Consider the following 20971-nt stretch of genomic DNA (forward strand, 5'->3'; position numbering starts at 1 on the left):
TAAATACAGTACATTGCTTTTTCTATCCAGCTTTATTATGTGGGTTTCACCCACTTTGTCACATAATCTGACACAGGTTTGATAATTGTTGCCCTGAGACATTTTGCATCCAATATAGAGAGTGAGATAGGTGTTTTGCTGCCCCAGTTTTTCAAAAAGCTTTAGTCTATTTTTCATCTTTTAAATTTTATTTTACAAAATTTATATTTGTACATTCTACATTGGAAAAGAGGCATCCAATTAATAGTAATGGGCAATTATTGTTGCCTTATATTTTATGCCTGTGTATACATTCATATGTGTGAGTTCATAAAATAGATTCCTGGAAATTTGAGTATATGTCATCTGTTATTTTAAATGCTGAGGAATTTTCCACATGACATAGAAAACAAAATCTGGAAAGCTTAGAAACTAAACAAATGATCACAATAGGAAACCTGTTTGAACACAATGTACATCCAAGGGCCTGATTCATTACGGAACGCAATTGCAACAGCATACGCAGATCGGCTGATGGTGCATACTGCGCATGCGTATGCACTGCAGTGTGCATGCGCAGGTTAGCATTGCGATCGCATTGCGATCACGTACGCAGATACAAAGCCATCGCAGAGCGAGTGACGGGACGTCAGCGTTTGGGGGCGGTGACGGGGTTTGGTCGGAGAAACACAGGCATGCCGGTCCGTTTGAACACCATTGCATGGACATGTATAGAGTAGCCACTGCAATGGCATTTGCAATTTATATGACAGGTCAGACTTGCTGTAATTTTGCGTGAGGGTCTGATGTTATTCGATGTTACGATGAATACGCAAGGTTCCAAAATTCAGAAAAAAGTGATTCACTGCTCACTGGAGAAAGATAATTATTGGTTGATCTGGTAAAGATCTGTAGATAGGTGACTGGTTTCAGCTACATCGCATCTCAAGCCAATCTGTTATAGGCACTGACTTCAGAATGATGATGACCCCAAGCCAGTTACCCAGGCTACTACATTTCTTTGTAGTTAGAACAATAATGTCCTAATAAAAAAACAAATCGGTTTAGCAAAATGTTGCATGTATTCAGTTACAGAATGCTCACTCATTTGTAATTGAGAACTGAACACAATTGTAAAATTGTAAATATTTGTCTAGAAATTAAAATGGCTTAACTCGTATGTCTTAAAGTTGAGAGATTTAATGAAATACAGTTTTTAGAATAATTTTAGTTTCACTAAAACTAATTATAGTATTGATCTGTCTAGGGCATGTTATTTTTCTACCAATGTCTTTGTACTGTATGGGGTTCGGTATATTTTTTCAACATGAGAATGTCTACATGGTCATAAATGTTGATATTCTTGGCATGTCAACATTAAACAGGTTGACATTCAAATCTGATGAAATGACGACATGATTAGCATGTCGGCAAAACGTTTCTGGTGGTCTAGAGGAGGCTCCACCAGTGTCTTCTGGCTTTGGCAGTCAACTGATAATGACTTCTGTTTGATCCTGCAGTGCTTCCAGTGGTGAGTATACTAACCCATAACTCTAACACTCCCGTTAGAGAATAACCCTTACCCTCCCCTACGGTAGACTTACCCTAACTCTCTGGTCCGTGCAGAATGTTGACATTCCATATGTCGATTTTGTGAACATGATATCCATGTTGTCATTTCAACAATGTTGACATCATAACTGTTATGATATAATGACTGCATCCCTTTGTATGTATTGATTGTAATTCTGGTTGCTAAAACGCAATTAAAGAATAAAATAAATTGGGGTCGATTTACTAAGCCTTGGATAGAGATAAGATGGAGAGAGATAAAGTGCCAACCAATCAGCTCCTAACTGTCATTTTTCAAACACAGCCTGTAAAGTCACAGTTAAGGTGAGTACACACCAGGCAGCTCTCTCTGCCGACCTGCCATTGCGTCGACAAAGTGGGCGATCAGGTGAGCTATACACACTTACCCATCGGCCACTCGATGTGTCAGCACTGACATCACAACTGGCCGGGCATTTCATTTTGCTCATCCATCTGAGATGTGAATCACTGGTGGTCCCTGCAGCATGTGTCATGGCGGTCAGTTGACTGCCCGTACACACAGCAAGATGCGCCGATATATCTGTAGCTATATCGGCCATCTGCTGTGCTTGTGATCAGATGTGATATGCCTGTGAACGACGTCGTTCAGATATATCGGGGGTACACATCCGCCGATCCACTCTCAAAATATCAGCTGTTCGATTGAATGGCTGATATATCTCCCAGTGTGTACCCAGCTTTAGGAGCTGATTGGTTGGTACTTTATCTCTCCACTTTATCTGTATTCAAGGCTTAGTACACGATAGTAACCTATCTAGTCTGTGACATTAGCATATTTGTCAAATATTATAGCAACTCCATCCTTTTTCAATCACCACCTGTAAGTTCTTTGGAATGGAATTGTATTTGACTTCATGGGGAAACTTCATGAAATGGAATTAAACAGAAGAAGTCAGTAAACTAACTTAGGACCGGATTCAATTAGCCGCAACCTTTACCGCAGGCTTGTAGCCTCTGTAGCATTAAATTTCTCCTTGTATGGTAATTCTGCAACTAGTGCGCGTTAACCCATAGATACCAGGTTAAGTGCCCAGAGCTAAGAGTTACCACATTTGCGGCGGCTACGATAAGGACAGAAAATGGATTTCAGTTCAAGCCTCAGGACACTTAATGAATAATAATGTAATAAATAATAACCCTGTGAAACTGAATATACTAAATGCATTAGTATTGTTGGATTGGAACTTTGAAAATGTGACAGAAATTCTTCAATATGATTGGCTGAATTTGAGCAATGTGAACAGGTTTGACCATGTTTGAGTTGGCTTGGCCGAGGACAATGGCCAAGCTTAAGTGGTTATATTTAACGATTGTCTAATGCAAACCAAAACCTTGAACACAGCCATGTTCATTGTTCATATTAAGAAACAATGTTAAAAAATATTGTAAAATGTAGTTCAGTTTGATAGTTTTTTTTTGTCTTTAATGGGAACCTTAACAGATCCTGGTTGTGAGTGGCATGCAATACAGATATTTACAGAGTTGAGTGATTTTTTGCTACTGTGCATGCACAAAATATCAAAAACCTCTTACAGTGAATGCATTATACTGTCTGTACACACAGAGGCACAGTTGCAGTATAGACACACAGTATAATAATGGTACTGGAAATGTGTTGGGCGTTCCTGGGCGGTGACTGGGAGATGGCTGTTCAGAAGCAAAAAAATAGTCTGTCTTATTGGTGTGTTATGGACATGTCACTAAAGTGTTTGCAGACACTTAATCTTTCACATTGAAGGCCATACTCAGACAGAATATCTGCACCTACCATAGGGCTGGTGCAGGGTACCAAGGTGCTGCCGATGGTGGCGTCTAAAGACTTGCCAAGTTTTATTACAGTGTCTAAAGACGCTCAAAGTGGCCATCTCAGTCCTCGCACATTTAGGCACACAGCTGTATACCGGAGAAAGCGCATAGCGAAATTTTCATAAAGTAACAGGCGAGCGACTGGCAAAAGAAGCTTAAGCAGATGCAGCAGCGGGTGACTCCGAAAAATGTGAAGTTTTGAGATTCCTTGAACAAGTGAGATCCTCCAACAGTGAAAATTGGAACAAATTTTAAACTGTTCAAATTCAAGCATTTGTGCGTACTGTAGCAAGTGCCTACATTCGCATCTGCTTCATACATACCTTTACATGGTAAAACCATATATACTTGCCTCAGTATGGGCTCTGGCCCTGATTCAGAGCTGGACGCTCTGACCAGAGCGCTCGCTCTGAATCAGGGCCCACCTCCATTAATATGGAGCGTCCTCCTGGACGCTCATATAGCTGTGGGTCACCACCCACAGCATATACGAGCATGCAGGATGATGGTCGCGATGGTCTTGACCATCGCGACCATCGAAACTGCGAGCAAAAGCCTGCGGTTGGATTTTTCAACCGCAAGGCCAGGAGTGATTTTGGCTCTATCAGAGCCAAAATCACTCCCACTGACATCACTAGTGATGTCAGTGGGGCCGGCTTCAGACGGTAGCCATGGGAACGCCTACGTCTGGCAGGCACGCCCCCGGCACGCCCACCAAAGGGGGCGTGCTGTCAGTCACCATCGACAGCACGGCCCCTTTGATCAGACACTCCGAGCGAAGGAAAGTCCTTCGCTCATCGTGTCTCGCGCATGTGCACAACAGAGCTCCCTCCGTCGTGCGCATGTGCAGTGGGGACCATCGACCCACTTGCGAGCGGACAGCCGCTCGCGAGTGGGTCTGAATGAGGGCCTCTATTCATTATGTTAATTATCGGGGTTTGAATGGACTCCCGCAGTCAAGCTCCGAAAATATTGTATTTTTGGAGCTTGATGAATCTCTGTCCTCATGTTACTGTATGGGGACAGCGGGCTATTCTGGGAGAGGATGGTAAGTAGGAGATATCTGTGATATCTGCTGCATTACCTTTTTGATGAATGGCCCGAAAACTTAATTTCTACAATTGCAGGTGAAAATGTAAATTTTTACCTGCTTTTGTAAAAATTATGTGATGATGAATAGACCCCTATGTAGGGAATAGTGCTTTACTCACCTGAAGGGCCAACTAATTTTATTTTTCAATGGCTGCAAGTTACCAGTAATCCCCTAGACTCTCACACAGCTGTGTTGTCAACAATATGACAAAGGAGAGAAGGTTTGTTAGACCTTTTTAAGTATAGGTCCAATTGTTCTTTAAGCATTTCGATAAGGCATGTCAGGTATACAGTATGAGCTGCTACTGTTTCAATACACAATAAAGAATTCCTCTCTTCAGGAGCCTGGAAATGTATCTTTGCAAGTTCAATGCATGACTGCCGTTTCACACAGAAAATTTGCAGTTGTTTATAAAATGATACAATTAAAATGATTTGTGTATTATAGAAGGAGGGTAGAAGGTGCATAAACACAGCATTGACTACTGCAGAGAGCTGTATACCAGTGCCAGTGAATGGTATTTGCCTGTAAGATACACAGCTGTTAACTGACAATTATAATGCTCTGATTAGCTACAGTTAAGTTTTATTCCCACCCAATTCAAGTTATTTGACACACACACACAATGTAATGTTATACCCCTTTTCCACTGCCCACGGCTCCCAAAAAAATGACCTAGGTCGATTTACCTGGCAATCCTACTCGGGTCTCGACCAGGGTTGAACATGGTTCAAACTCGGGTAACGCGGCAGTGGAAACGGACTCTACACGGGTTAGGCGATCCGGGTAACGCTTCTACATTGGAGATTCTGGGGCACTGGCAGCTGACATTCCCACACCCTGTTCATCACCTGCAGTGCAGCCCAGGCAGAAAAGCAGCCACAGCCACAGGCTGACCCACACCCTATACTGCAACCTGACCCTCACTCTATACTGTACAGCAGCCTGGCCTGCAACCTATACTGCAGCCTGTCCCACCTGACCCGCAGGCTATACTGCAGCCTGACCCACAGCAGCATTTCTTCTTCCAGCCTGACTGAGACAGGAATTAAAGAGCTCCTACTAATCAGGGGTGAGGAAGAAATAAACCGCCAAATGACAGGCACTGTAAAAGACGCTGTTGTGTACCGTAATATTCACAGATGCTGGTGTCCCGTGAGATAAACCAATCACAGCAGCAGGTGGTGCACAAGTTAAAGGCCTTGTGTAAACAGTTCTCCAAAGTACATGACCAGAATCGCAAGAAAAGTGGAGCAGCGCATCAGGAATGGGTCTTTTACGACTTATGCTACAGCGTTTTCAGTAATACTGCGCTCACAAACCCCGTAGCACTGTCCTCCTCAACCATCCTGCTCAACCCAGATTGAGAACAGTCAGGAGTCACCAGCTACACAGGCTACACCGCCGAGCACACAATGCCCTACTCCACTGCTATTTTGTGAAGACACCACCGTTACCAGTATACGTATCGACAGCATAAATGCAACTATAGATAGAGTTGTAGAGGCAAACTCCGAGACAGCGCACAAACAGTACCCGGTGCTGCGCTCTAATAATAAGTAAAAAAAAAAAACACATCACACACACTATATTCACAAAAATCAAAACAGTAGCTGTTGCAGAGTGTTGCTAGTGTACAGGTTGGGGAAGACCACAAGCACATGTCCGCAAACACAACTACTATTTTTCTATACGCTTACTGCTTACTGTAATTTGTTTTGACTTTTTGGTTTCTCCTCTTGGCAGTCTACAATGTACCACCAAGGAAGAAAAAGACAAACAAATTAGAGCAAGCTGCCAGAGCCATGACAACTGTAATTGTCGAGCATCTTTGTCAACTGGACTCTGACATGCAGGTGCAGGAGGATGCTCGAATGGAGGAATTTCTGGAATCTGAAAGGCAAATGCAGACTTTTATGTCGCAGCTTATGGAAATGCAGGACAGACAATCTTTTTTTTTTTTTAACACGTTTGGTCCTGCTTTAGGGGATCAGACATATATCTCAGGCACAACATATACCTCAGGCCCCTGCCTACCCAGAACAACCATATGGCCAATATAGAGGGCCCAATTACTACAGCCCTAGTACTGGTTGTACCACACCAACAAACCCAAACCAAGAAGCACCCAATTATCCAGTGTACAGTATAGGAAATTGCTGTAAAAAGGCCTAACTGAAATGTTCCATTACTCTGGCAACTGGCAGCTTTAAGTTGTATTTTGTATTTTCACACATTTACCATTTTAAAATAGAGTTTTCAATAAGATGTATGGCACTGGTTCCCAAACTGCATCCCCAAGGCAGCATAACAGTCCAGGTTTATGGGTGTAAGGTGTGTAAGGTGTTATGTAACCTTGTCTGTTAGGCTGCCTTGTGGGCCCAGTTTGGTTAACCCTTGGAATACACTTTTACTGTTACATTTTTCTGTGTGTATTTTAAATGTTTACAAGCAGCAATTCCACTACAGAGGCACAAGGGATGCACCAAACAGTATTATTATACTGCGCACTTTTACTAAACACATGTTTTGAAGGATTACATTAGTTCTGTCTTTTAAATCATTGAGGGAAGGTTGGCTACAAGGGTTGCCCGAATGAGCTCCCTGCTGGCGTCTTGCTCCCCCTTGTAGCCTGCTGCATCAATTGGAGTGCCCCCCATCTTACTGTCCTGCACATTTCACTCTGGAAGTAAGTGGTCCTTTTGTATTTCACAAATATTGTGCAGAATGCAGCAGGCTGCAATACATTGGGCATGATTTTTAAATCCACATCATTTTGTTTAATTAAACAACACCAGCATCCTTTTAACCATCCAAAAGCATTTTCTACAGCCATCTGGGCAGAACTTATTGTGTGGGTGTCGGTGTCCTTTTCCGGGCACAATTGAAGATGCTGGGTGTATCATTTCATAAGCCAAGGGTGCAAAGGGTATGCCACATCCCCAATTATGTGGACCGGGATCTCCACCCCATCTATGGTGGCCAATTTCTATCAAAAAATAAGGTTGAAGAGAGAGAACCCTAGTGTCATACACTCATTATTATTATCAATCATGGTAATGTCTAAATCCCCTTCACGGAGAGGACCCTGACGTCATCAGTCAGTGTCCAGCGTCATTCCCAGTGTCCAGCATAATTCCCTACCATCCAAGTGGGCATGGAAGGGGAATATAACCTTGTGGCGAGCGTAGCGAGCCACCAAGCCTGAAGCGCGGGAGCGGCCAAATTTCTTCTTTAGCTGGGGACAACTTTCGGTACTTGTGTATGTAAAGTACACAAGTACCATTTCAAACATTCATTGGGTTCTCTCTGCAATGAGTCCATAAAGTACACAAGTACCAAAAATAATATTGTGTAGTTATATTGTAGAGGTGACATAAGTGAATTCTGTCTATTTTGCACACATATTGCGCAGCACTTCATACAGAAAATGTTTTACATTCACAGAACTTGCTACATCTCTTGAGCTAGCAATGTATTAAGTATTATATGGACACACCCAATATATATGGTTATTTGGAGTATAGATACAAATTTACCTATCACACTATGGCACTGACACAACTGGCAACTAGGATTGGGGGAATATTACAGGGCCTGTAAACACAACACCATGGTATAACACATGAATATTGGTTCAGGGGAGATAATGAGAAAAATTAATATAGGTTCTTACCTCTATAAGGAAAAGCCATCCACACCACTATTCCTCAGCAATGGCAAATAGATCAGAGTTGGTGAGGACTCTGGCGTCATGTGCCCATCAAGGCCGCCCTATGAAACTAAAAACACAAATAAAAATTTGATTTTTATAGCACAGGGGGAAATGTACAGTAATAAGCAGTAAAGAGTGTAGAAGTGAGCCAGTAGAGAAGTTGCCCATGGCAACCAATCATCTTTGAAGTAACATTTATCAAGTGCATTCTATAAAATTATACGTAGCTGCAGAGTGGTTGCCATGGGTAACTTCTCCTCTGGCTCACTTCACCACTCTTTTCACTACTTCATACCTCTGCACCTTGAAACAAACCTAAAAAATATATATATATTAAGTATATATGAAACACTCATTAGTAAAAATGGACTTACCAGTATTTGTGGTCTACTAAGGCCTGTAGGACAATCAAATGCCATCCTTTGCGATTGTAGTAGTCCATGGGGTTGTCATGGGGAGTGATGATGGCGATGTGGCACCAGCACAGTGCATATACCCACGCCTCAGGAAGCCTTGGCTGGTGTCATCTAAGCGCTGTCTTTCCGGCAAGGCTACGAATCGCTAATACAGGTGATCCACAAATGCCCGCATGACCTTATACACGATCTTGCAGACTGTGCCAATCCCAACTCCGAACAAACAGGAGAGTGTGCGGTACTCTAAAGGGGTAGCGTACTGTCAGATTGCGGCCTGGGATCGGTCATTACTCGCCACAGCGACGGCTTCCCCTGATCCCCCGGGCAGTCAGACTTCAGGTGCAGAGACGAGTGATGCACTGAGGATTACTGCTAGGTGCGCTAGGACTTTCTTGGGTTGCGCTGTGACTTGGTTCCCGCGGTTGCCGCCATGGACCTAGCCATGACAGTCCGTATCACCTGACTACCTTTGTCCTGAGGTAGCATTGTTAACTGCCAGCTGACGTAGTCCTCCAATGGACTGCTACCATTGGGTATTTAACCGGGCTCCGTGTAACAGGAAGTTGTCTGTACAACTTTGCTACTTCAGTGTTTGTCTGTTGTGGTTTCATTCCAGGCTCCACGTTGGTCCGTGCTGAGTTCATTCGCAGTATCCTCTAGTGTGTCTTCAGAGTTACTCACGTCCTGAGTCTGAGTGTGTTACATCTTCTCTCGAGTTTACTTTTTAATTTGTTCCAGTCTCTCCCTGCTTGTGACTACTACACATACCACCCTGTTCCAGAGACCAGCGTTTAAAGCTCTATCTGCATCTGGATCCTTAGTGCACTTACTGACCCACGTCCGGGTCCTCTGTGCATCTATTACTGATATCTGCATCCAGATTCCCAGTGCAATTTATTACTGATATCTGCATCTGGATCCCCAGTGCATGTTACTGGTATCTGCATCTGGATCCCCAGTGCATCTGTTATTGATATCTGTGTCCAGGTTCCCAGTACATCTATTACTGATATCTGCGTCTGGATCCCCAGTGCATCTGTTACTGATATCTGCATCTGGATCCCCAGTGCATCTGTTACTGGTATCTGCATCTGGATCCCCAGTGCATCTGTTACTGATATCTGCGTCCAGGTTCCCAGTAAATCTATTAGTATCTGCGTCTGGATCCCCAGTGCATCTGTTACTGGTATCTTCGTCCAGGTTCCCAGTACATCTATTACTGATATATGCGTCTAGATCAACAGTGCCTCTATACTGATATCTGCTCCTGGATCCCAGTAAACTAGTTCTTATTATGTGACTGTGATGCTCTCTGAGTACTAGAGCTACTATTCTCTCGCAGTACCTCTCCTGTGTTTTCCTGTGTTTTTTGTTTCTTTCCCACTAGTACCGGATAACTGACCAAAGGGACGCGACCTGCTTGCCAGGTGCAGCTAAGCCGAAATCCCGTTTGGAGGGGTCCATGGCGAACACCTCCCGGTAAGTTAGACTCTGTGCCTTTGGTCTCTCCAACATCCAGTACTAGTGGATGAGGAAAACATATAAACAAGCCTTCCATCTCCTGCTATCCCCTTTCTCCAGGACCCAGGCTCCAAGTCCTCTGGGTGAGGATCCCGAGAAAAAAAGCTTGACACATACCACCAGAGGACAATCGCTAATCTCCTAATGGGGGCGATGGGCTTGCAGAAGTTGGTGGTCTGTTTTATCAGTGCTGGTGCCAATCGATCCAATATGTAATAGAAGGTAGCACGTGACATACGGAAGTGAACCATCCACTGCTTAGACTGAAAAGCTTCCAAGGTATGCATAAAAACTTCTCTCTGTCGACAGTCTCTGACCCACATTCTCCATTCTGTCACGGTGCCCAGTTTGAGAATGTGCAAATATTGGCGTTGAGATCTGGCCTTCTCAGCCAAGAATTATGCTATCCTCCTCGAACCTGCAGAAGGTGGCACAGGATGAGACGCTGCATCATGCTCTCTGTAGGTGTATAAAACAGCAGAAAGATGCAAACAGTGAAGAAATCAGGGATACACACATGTGCTCCATCTGCCATCATTGCTGCAATGCTGTGAGCAGTCTCCACTCCTCCCTTTTGTTCTCTTTTCTGACCTGAAAAAAGTCAATTTTTAAGGACATCCAGAGGCTTTTACAGGGCGCACCCGGGTTCAATGTAAACGGGCTGACCTGGGAATATCCGAGTCGAAGTGCAGTAGAAACGGGGTCTGAAGGCTGGTCCAACCCGGATTCTACCAGTGTGCAAAATACCAGATGCAACCCGGATTTTGGTGGAAAAGGGGTATTAGTGAGCCTATTTACTGGTTTATAAGAAAGATTCTCTATTGCCACTTATCATAACTAAAGATTTTTTTCCACCAAATTGACATTAAAATATTGCCAGGATAACTGGGCGATACCCAACTCCCTGGTATACTGGCTTTCAGCAGTGAAATTATTCTTACCTCATTGTTGGATAGTACTGGTTCCCTCTGCACATGTGTCATCTGGCTTTGCCAAAACACACATACGAGAGGCGCTTGAAGCCCAGACTTTCAGTAGCACTTTCATTAAAAAAAAATTGAATAGGAAAAAATTTCCATGTGGAAAAATGATGTACTGATACTGTTGCTGTCCCTGTTATATAGGATCCCCCCAAACTGGCTTCCCAATAGCCACCACCGGCCTGGAGGTTTGTTAAATAGGGAGAAGCCCTATTGCACCCTGACATAACCATGACACCATGAGAACTGTGCAATTACAGCCAAATATTGTGATGAGGAGTTCCAGTCTTACAGTCTTCAAGTCCCACTCTTTGCCATTCCACACTATGGAGCTAATTCAGGGTTGTATGCAAGTTCACTTTGCATTATTTAGCACTGTGCATGGTCATGTTCTGCAGTCTAAGCTATGCAACTTTAAATAACAAGGGCAATTCAGCTGCATCTCCAGTTGAATGTGTGCAGGTGGGCAGCAACTGGATGTTCACACATAAGCTAAGGGCATATCATGGGCATGTTTTGTTGGCTATTCTGAGGTCAGTGTATGCAGAGATTCAGCTAATTTCAGACAGATCTTGTGTACCAAGCATGGGGCTGGTGCAAATGCACACTGATAGTAATGATGGCTACTTTAGATATGAATATATTTCCAACCGCGATGGCTGCATATGCAAACAATTTCCATGCAGCTCTGAATTAGGCTCTGTATATGTAAACTCCTATATTGCTAAATAGTCTATGAAACGAGGGTTAACCAAACTGCATCCCCAAGGCAGCATAACAGTCCAGGTTTATGGGTGTAAGGTGTGTAAGGTGTTATGTAACCTTGTCTGTTAGGCTGCCTTGTGGGCCCAGTTTGGTTAACCCTTGGAATACACTTTTACTGTTACATTTTTCTGTGTGTATTTTAAATGTTTACAAGCAGCAATTCCACTACAGAGGCACAAGGGATGCACCAAACAGTATTATTATACTGCGCACTTTTACTAAACACATGTTTTGAAGGATTACATTAGTTCTGTCTTTTAAATCATTGAGGGAAGGTTGGCTACAAGGGTTGCCCGAATGAGCTCCCTGCTGGCGTCTTGCTCCCCCTTGTAGCCTGCTGCATCAATTGGAGTGCCCCCCATCTTACTGTCCTGCACATTTCACTCTGGAAGTAAGTGGTCCTTTTGTATTTCACAAATATTGTGCAGAATGCAGCAGGCTGCAATACATTGGGCATGATTTTTAAATCCACATCATTTTGTTTAATTAAACAACACCAGCATCCTTTTAACCATCCAAAAGCATTTTCTACAGCCATCTGGGCAGAACTTATTGTGTGGGTGTCGGTGTCCTTTTCCGGGCACAATTGAAGATGCTGGGTGTATCATTTCATAAGCCAAGGGTGCAAAGGGTATGCCACATCCCCAATTATGTGGACCGGGATCTCCACCCCATCTATGGTGGCCAATTTCTATCAAAAAATAAGGTTGAAGAGAGAGAACCCTAGTGTCATACACTCATTATTATTATCAATCATGGTAATGTCTAAATCCCCTTCACGGAGAGGACCCTGACGTCATCAGTCAGTGTCCAGCGTCATTCCCAGTGTCCAGCATAATTCCCTACCATCCAAGTGGGCATGGAAGGGGAATATAACCTTGTGGCGAGCGTAGCGAGCCACCAAGCCTGAAGCGCGGGAGCGGCCAAATTTCTTCTTTAGCTGGGGACAACTTTCGGTACTTGTGTATGTAAAGTACACAAGTACCATTTCAAACATTCATTGGGTTCTCTCTGCAATGAGTCCATAAAGTACACAAGTACCAAAAATAATATTGTGTAGTTATATTGTAGAGGTGACATAAGTGAATTCTGTCTATTTTGCACACATATTGCGCAGCACTTCATACAGAAAATGTTTTACATTCACAGAACTTGCTACATCTCTTGAGCTAGCAATGTATTAAGTATTATATGGACACACCCAATATATATGGTTATTTGGAGTATAGATACAAATTTACCTATCACACTATGGCACTGACACAACTGGCAACTAGGATTGGGGGAATATTACAGGGCCTGTAAACACAACACCATGGTATAACACATGAATATTGGTTCAGGGGAGATAATGAGAAAAATTAATATAGGTTCTTACCTCTATAAGGAAAAGTCATCCACACCACTATTCCTCAGCAATGGCAAATAGATCAGAGTTGGTGAGGACTCTGGCGTCATGTGCCCATCAAGGCCGCCCTATGAAACTAAAAACACAAATAAAAATTTGATTTTTATAGCACAGGGGGAAATGTACAGTAATAAGCAGTAAAGAGTGTAGAAGTGAGCCAGTAGAGAAGTTGCCCATGGCAACCAATCATCTTTGAAGTAACATTTATCAAGTGCATTCTATAAAATTATACGTAGCTGCAGAGTGGTTGCCATGGGTAACTTCTCCTCTGGCTCACTTCACCACTCTTTTCACTACTTCATACCTCTGCACCTTGAAACAAACCTAAAAAATATATATATATTAAGTATATATGAAACACTCATTAGTAAAAATGGACTTACCAGTATTTGTGGTCTACTAAGGCCTGTAGGACAATCAAATGCCATCCTTTGCGATTGTAGTAGTCCATGGGGTTGTCATGGGGAGTGATGATGGCGATGTGGCACCAGCACAGTGCATATACCCACGCCTCAGGAAGCCTTGGCTGGTGTCATCTAAGCACTGTCTTTCCGGCAAGGCTACGAATCGCTAATACAGGTGATCCACAAATGCCCGCATGACCTTATACACGATCTTGCAGACTGTGCCAATCCCAACTCCGAACAAACAGGAGAGTGTGCGGTACTCTAAAGGGGTAGCGTACTGTCAGATTGCGGCCTGGGATCGGTCATTACTCGCCACAGCGACGGCTTCCCCTGATCCCCCGGGCAGTCAGACTTCAGGTGCAGAGACGAGTGATGCACTGAGGATTACTGCTAGGTGCGCTAGGACTTTCTTGGGTTGCGCTGTGACTTGGTTCCCGCGGTTGCCGCCATGGACCTAGCCATGACAGTCCGTATCACCTGACTACCTTTGTCCTGAGGTAGCATTGTTAACTGCCAGCTGACGTAGTCCTCCAATGGACTGCTACCATTGGGTATTTAACCGGGCTCCGTGTAACAGGAAGTTGTCTGTACAACTTTGCTACTTCAGTGTTTGTCTGTTGTGGTTTCATTCCAGGCTCCACGTTGGTCCGTGCTGAGTTCATTCGCAGTATCCTCTAGTGTGTCTTCAGAGTTACTCACGTCCTGAGTCTGAGTGTGTTACATCTTCTCTCGAGTTTACTTTTTAATTTGTTCCAGTCTCTCCCTGCTTGTGACTACTACACATACCACCCTGTTCCAGAGACCAGCGTTTAAAGCTCTATCTGCATCTGGATCCTTAGTGCACTTACTGACCCACGTCCGGGTCCTCTGTGCATCTATTACTGATATCTGCATCCAGATTCCCAGTGCAATTTATTACTGATATCTGCATCTGGATCCCCAGTGCATGTTACTGGTATCTGCATCTGGATCCCCAGTGCATCTGTTATTGATATCTGTGTCCAGGTTCCCAGTACATCTATTACTGATATCTGCGTCTGGATCCCCAGTGCATCTGTTACTGATATCTGCATCTGGATCCCCAGTGCATCTGTTACTGGTATCTGCATCTGGATCCCCAGTGCATCTGTTACTGATATCTGCGTCCAGGTTCCCAGTAAATCTATTAGTATCTGCGTCTGGATCCCCAGTGCATCTGTTACTGGTATCTTCGTCCAGGTTCCCAGTACATCTATTACTGATATATGCGTCTAGATCAACAGTGCCTCTATACTGATATCTGCTCCTGGATCCCAGTAAACTAGTTCTTATTATGTGACTGTGATGCTCTCTGAGTACTAGAGCTACTATTCTCTCGCAGTACCTCTCCTGTGTTTTCCTGTGTTTTTTGTTTCTTTCCCACTAGTACCGGATAACTGACCAAAGGGACGCGACCTGCTTGCCAGGTGCAGCTAAGCCGAAATCCCGTTTGGAGGGGTCCATGGCGAACACCTCCCGGTAAGTTAGACTCTGTGCCTTTGGTCTCTCCAACATCCAGTACTAGTGGATGAGGAAAACATATAAACAAGCCTTCCATCTCCTGCTATCCCCTTTCTCCAGGACCCAGGCTCCAAGTCCTCTGGGTGAGGATCCCGAGAAAAAAAGCTTGACACATACCACCAGAGGACAATCGCTAATCTCCTAATGGGGGCGATGGGCTTGCAGAAGTTGGTGGTCTGTTTTATCAGTGCTGGTGCCAATCGATCCAATATGTAATAGAAGGTAGCACGTGACATACGGAAGTGAACCATCCACTGCTTAGACTGAAAAGCTTCCAAGGTATGCATAAAAACTTCTCTCTGTCGACAGTCTCTGACCCACATTCTCCATTCTGTCACGGTGCCCAGTTTGAGAATGTGCAAATATTGGCGTTGAGATCTGGCCTTCTCAGCCAAGAATTATGCTATCCTCCTCGAACCTGCAGAAGGTGGCACAGGATGAGACGCTGCATCATGCTCTCTGTAGGTGTATAAAACAGCAGAAAGATGCAAACAGTGAAGAAATCAGGGATACACACATGTGCTCCATCTGCCATCATTGCTGCAATGCTGTGAGCAGTCTCCACTCCTCCCTTTTGTTCTCTTTTCTGACCTCATTTTTATGAGCCTGAAAAAAGTCAATTTTTAAGGACATCCAGAGGCTTTTACAGGGCGCACCCGGGTTCAATGTAAACGGGCTGACCTGGGAATATCCGAGTCGAAGTGCAGTAGAAACGGGGTCTGAAGGCTGGTCCAACCCGGATTCTACCAGTGTGCAAAATACCAGATGCAACCCGGATTTTGGTGGAAAAGGGGTATTAGTGAGCCTATTTACTGGTTTATAAGAAAGATTCTCTATTGCCACTTATCATAACTAAAGATTTTTTTCCACCAAATTGACATTAAAATATTGCCAGGATAACTGGGCGATACCCAACTCCCTGGTATACTGGCTTTCAGCAGTGAAATTATTCTTACCTCATTGTTGGATAGTACTGGTTCCCTCTGCACATGTGTCATCTGGCTTTGCCAAAACACACATACGAGAGGCGCTTGAAGCCCAGACTTTCAGTAGCACTTTCATTAAAAAAAAATTGAATAGGAAAAAATTTCCATGTGGAAAAATGATGTACTGATACTGTTGCTGTCCCTGTTATATAGGATCCCCCCAAACTGGCTTCCCAATAGCCACCACCGGCCTGGAGGTTTGTTAAATAGGGAGAAGCCCTATTGCACCCTGACATAACCATGACACCATGAGAACTGTGCAATTACAGCCAAATATTGTGATGAGGAGTTCCAGTCTTACAGTCTTCAAGTCCCACTCTTTGCCATTCCACACTATGGAGCTAATTCAGGGTTGTATGCAAGTTCACTTTGCATTATTTAGCACTGTGCATGGTCATGTTCTGCAGTCTAAGCTATGCAACTTTAAATAACAAGGGCAATTCAGCTGCATCTCCAGTTGAATGTGTGCAGGTGGGCAGCAACTGGATGTTCACACATAAGCTAAGGGCATATCATGGGCATGTTTTGTTGGCTATTCTGAGGTCAGTGTATGCAGAGATTCAGCTAATTTCAGACAGATCTTGTGTACCAAGCATGGGGCTGGTGCAAATGCACACTGATAGTAATGATGGCTACTTTAGATATGAATATATTTCCAACCGCGATGGCTGCATATGCAAACAATTTCCATGCAGCTCTGAATTAGGCTCTGTATATGTAAACTCCTATATTGCTAAATAGTCTATGAAACGAGCTGGAACAATGCCAGTCAATTGATTTGGCTGCATGGTGTGGCTAAGTCAATTTCACAGCAAGATGCAGAATAAGGTGAACATTGCACTAAACAATTTAGAATATTTTGCTCATTTCTACTGTCACAATTTACTTACTATTATTGGAATTTGTTTTTGGAAAAATAAACTATTTAATTTACACAACTATTTAATGCCAGGGGCAGTAGTGTTGCCTACAACAAACCATAGAGAAAATCAATAACACTTGGAAGAGATAATCGCTAAAAGAATAAAAAAATATTTGGTGCATATTTTTGGAAGTACTTACACTTAACTAAAAGTGGACGTTGTCCTTATATTAGGAGCCTTTGGTATGTTCGTAAAAGAACACATGAGCAGTTTCCCCTGAGTCCAAGAAGGGAATAGATCTCAGTATGTGTCAGTCCCATATGTTCCAAAGAAATTCTCTTTCTGTGCACCATGGATAAGTATTCTTCAGACCTCCTGATAAAATCAATCCCACTGGCAATATGTGCCTCCAAAATACACAATATGGAAAATACACTGATAGTGCATTTATCATTTAGTTTATTCAGGTGCTAACGAACTCTGCACCACACATTATGACACACAAAAACATAAAAAATCCACAATGGGCTGTGATTTAAATCAAGTACCCGAAAGAAGCTGGATCAGTATCCAGAACAAGCAATTTTACCGTACCCTAGGAAACAGGGAAAGGCACACCGGATGTGCTGATGTTATGCTTGATTCGGAATGGTAGATCTGGTCATCAGCCTCCACACACTAAAGCGTTTCGGATAGAATCTCCTTTGTCAAGGTGTGGGGAGCCAAACTGAAGCAGCTCTCTAAGGCAAACTTTTTGGGGGGGCAGTTACATTTGTGGAATTAATTTTACAATGAAATATTGTTGCTGAACCCATTTTTTACATTTGTTCTGCTTTATTGGTACATGACATAATGAAGAACATTTAATTTTCTGATGTTAGCTAATTTTATTACAATAGTTTTTCTTATTTTTTAGACACAACCATTTAGATGATTTGTTCTTATTGCTTGGTGTAATTTATACAGTGATTGCAGATTGCATTTTCCATAACTGTGCATGAGCCTTAACTCTATAGCCACAAATTCTGGTAAGTGTGTAATTAAAGGAGAACTCTCTCAATCACAACCCCCTCTGTATTGTAGAACAACAAGGGTTCAACGTCCCGGAACCTGCAGCCTAGGAACTATTCACCCAGATGACATCTGTAAAACTTGCTTGTGAAACTACTAAGGCTGCACTGATCAAGGTTCAACACATGGCAAAATTTACAACCAATTTCCTGATCAGTTAGATGGACTCATGCAATGGGAAACAGGTCACAGGGATCTATTTATTAAGCCTTGCATTGCGATAAAGTGAACAGAGATGAAGTCCCAACCAATCAGCTCCTAACTGTCATTTTTCAAACACAACCTGTTACATGGCAGTTAGGAGCTGATTGGTTGGGACTTAATCTCTATTCCCTTTATCTCCATCCAAGGGGTATATTTACTAAAGTGAGAGTTTTTATAAGTGGAGATGCTGCCCATAGCAACCAATCAGATTCAACTCAACTTAACTTTACTTTAGTAAATATAACCCCAAGTCTTAGTAAATAGACCCCACAGTCCTTGCCTGATTTATCTGATTGGCTTTATATAGCTGAGATACTATATGGTAATATTTTTTCCTCTAATTTTAACAGCTAATATTACTGAACAGCATACACTGATGAATATAATAAAGAACATATTTAAATATATATTATTTATCTTTCCCATTATTTGCAATGCTCATTAAAACAGCACCACATTTTATCTGTAAGTAAATGCATCACCCTCAGACAAATCCTGGCAGTTTATTAAAGTTAGTAATGAAGGCAATATTTTATGTTGCTTGTTGAATTATTAAAGTATTGTCTCAGTTTATTTTGCCTTTTATATGTACTGTGGAAAGGTGAATAATCTTCGGCTTAGTCCAAAATGTGCTAATTATGAAGAATACAGTTTATCTGTAAAGAGTTCATAAAATAATGTACCTTTTGTTATCAATCGTTATCTCCTGCACATCTGCATGATGCCAGTTAACCTGTAAGCAGCCAGAAATTTTGAATGTCCCCAGCATCAGAAATTATCCCAGGAGATAGGTATGTTGATGTTGGACCTCAGTGACCTGCCCACCAGTGTGACTACAGTAGTGAAGACAGGATTTCATGCATGCTTTTCGACATTCTGGCAGCCTTCTCCGGAAGTGTGCAGCCAAGTCAGCCAAGCAAGGGGGCGTGGTGCTGCATGGGGGGGTCAGAACCTCAGTGAAAGAAATGAAAGAGCTCAGACTATTGGATGCTGCTACTAGCGCTTCAACCAGATTCACAGTGCTGAGTCTGATAAACCAGAACTATCAAACATGGAAATTCATGTAAAGATCCTGCTCATAAGGGAAGGCATGTGCAAATATATACAAGAAGCTAAACATGACCCAGTCACAGAGGAACGAACTGAGAAAGACCAGAAAGCCCAGAGTGCAATATCTCTCAGTGTAGATGATGATCAAATTGTGTATACTGTGACACTGATAGAGAAATGTGAATTGTGCTGCAGCAAGTGCCTGAGAGTGCTAATTTAAGAAATAAGCTTTATTTAATAAGAAAGTTGTATCAGACTAAACTGCTTAAAGGCCAACACATGTAGGGATATATAAGATGTGCACTAGTAATGGAAGGGCATCTGATCTCCATAGGAGAAGAAATAAAGAACTTTTATATAGCAACCATGATACTCAGTGGTTTCCCAGGCAGCTATGAGACACTTGTAATCAGACCAGATGTTGAACTGACTTTAGAGTATGTTAAAGGGAAACTTGTGGATGAATTCAATCGCAACATAGAAAGTGCAAATAAGCATGATACAGCACTGAGAGTTAGGACTGTATAATTAGAGGCATAGGGCCTGATTCACTACCGTATGCAACTGCGAATACGCACGCAATCTGCCAATTGTTTTGCACTGAGTCTGTGTACACTTCACAGTGTGCGTGTGCAAACCAGCCACTGTGATGGGGACTGCGATCACAGCGGCTATGCAGATCCATCGCAAAGTTATTAACAGGTAGTGCCATTCGTGAGTGGTAATGGGGGGGTGGTCGGAGAAACGCAGGCGTGCCAGTGTGTTCACACACCAGTACAGGGGTGTGCACAAATTAGCCACCGCAATGCCATATGCAATCTGAGGTCTCATAGCGTGCATGGAAGTTAGCAATTTCTGAGTAAGATCTGGGCTTGAGCAAGTGTGCGTATGTGTCCGATGTTAGTTGATGTTACCGATTATTTGCTATATTGCTAAAGTATACGGATGTGAGTAAGGGAAAGTGAGCGTCCTTATGTTAGGCTGCGATCACAATGCAAATGCAATCATTTGCATATCACCACTGATATTCTGATATTAGTAACTGTGTTATGTGCATATTAGCAGAATAGCAATCCTTGCTGAATTAGGCTGATAGAAATCAAAAACTTGGGAATATTTTGTTTGCAAGAAACCTGCACACTTAAAGGCAGACTGGAGAGTCTGGAATGCCAGAATGAATCAGCTAAAGAAACAAAGTGCAAAGCAAAAAAAAAAACACCACATAACATTGTTATAAAGGAGCTGGAAAATACTTCTAGGGCTGAATGTGCTTTCAATACAAACACAGGCACAGTGATAAATGTTTGGTGTATTGACTCAGGAGCTACAAGTCATAAGACATACAGTATATGTGCCTAATCTTGACACCTATCTGTTGTCTATGAAAAAACTTGCCAAGCAAGGACACATGGTGACATTTGAAGGTGATAAATGCATTATTGCAAATGGTAGACACACTTGCAGAAGAAAAATAACAAATCAACTCAGTTAAATTGTAATGAAGCTAAGCAGGATCATTTTAACTGTATAATGTAAATGTATGGTCATCTAGGG

At 42.8% G+C, this 20971-nt stretch overlaps 1 pseudogene; it reads left to right on the forward strand.

Annotated features, from left to right (window-relative positions):
• The first annotated feature begins 5587 nt into the window (after positions 1-5587).
• LOC148542465 (uncharacterized) lies at positions 5588-9283 on the forward strand (annotated as a pseudogene).
• The last annotated feature ends 11688 nt before the right edge of the window (positions 9284-20971 follow it).

Source organism: Taudactylus pleione, unplaced genomic scaffold, assembly GCF_031769625.1.
Source record: "Taudactylus pleione unplaced genomic scaffold, aTauple2 ptg000012l, whole genome shotgun sequence".
In the NCBI taxonomy this organism is placed as follows: Eukaryota; Metazoa; Chordata; class Amphibia; order Anura; family Myobatrachidae; genus Taudactylus; species Taudactylus pleione.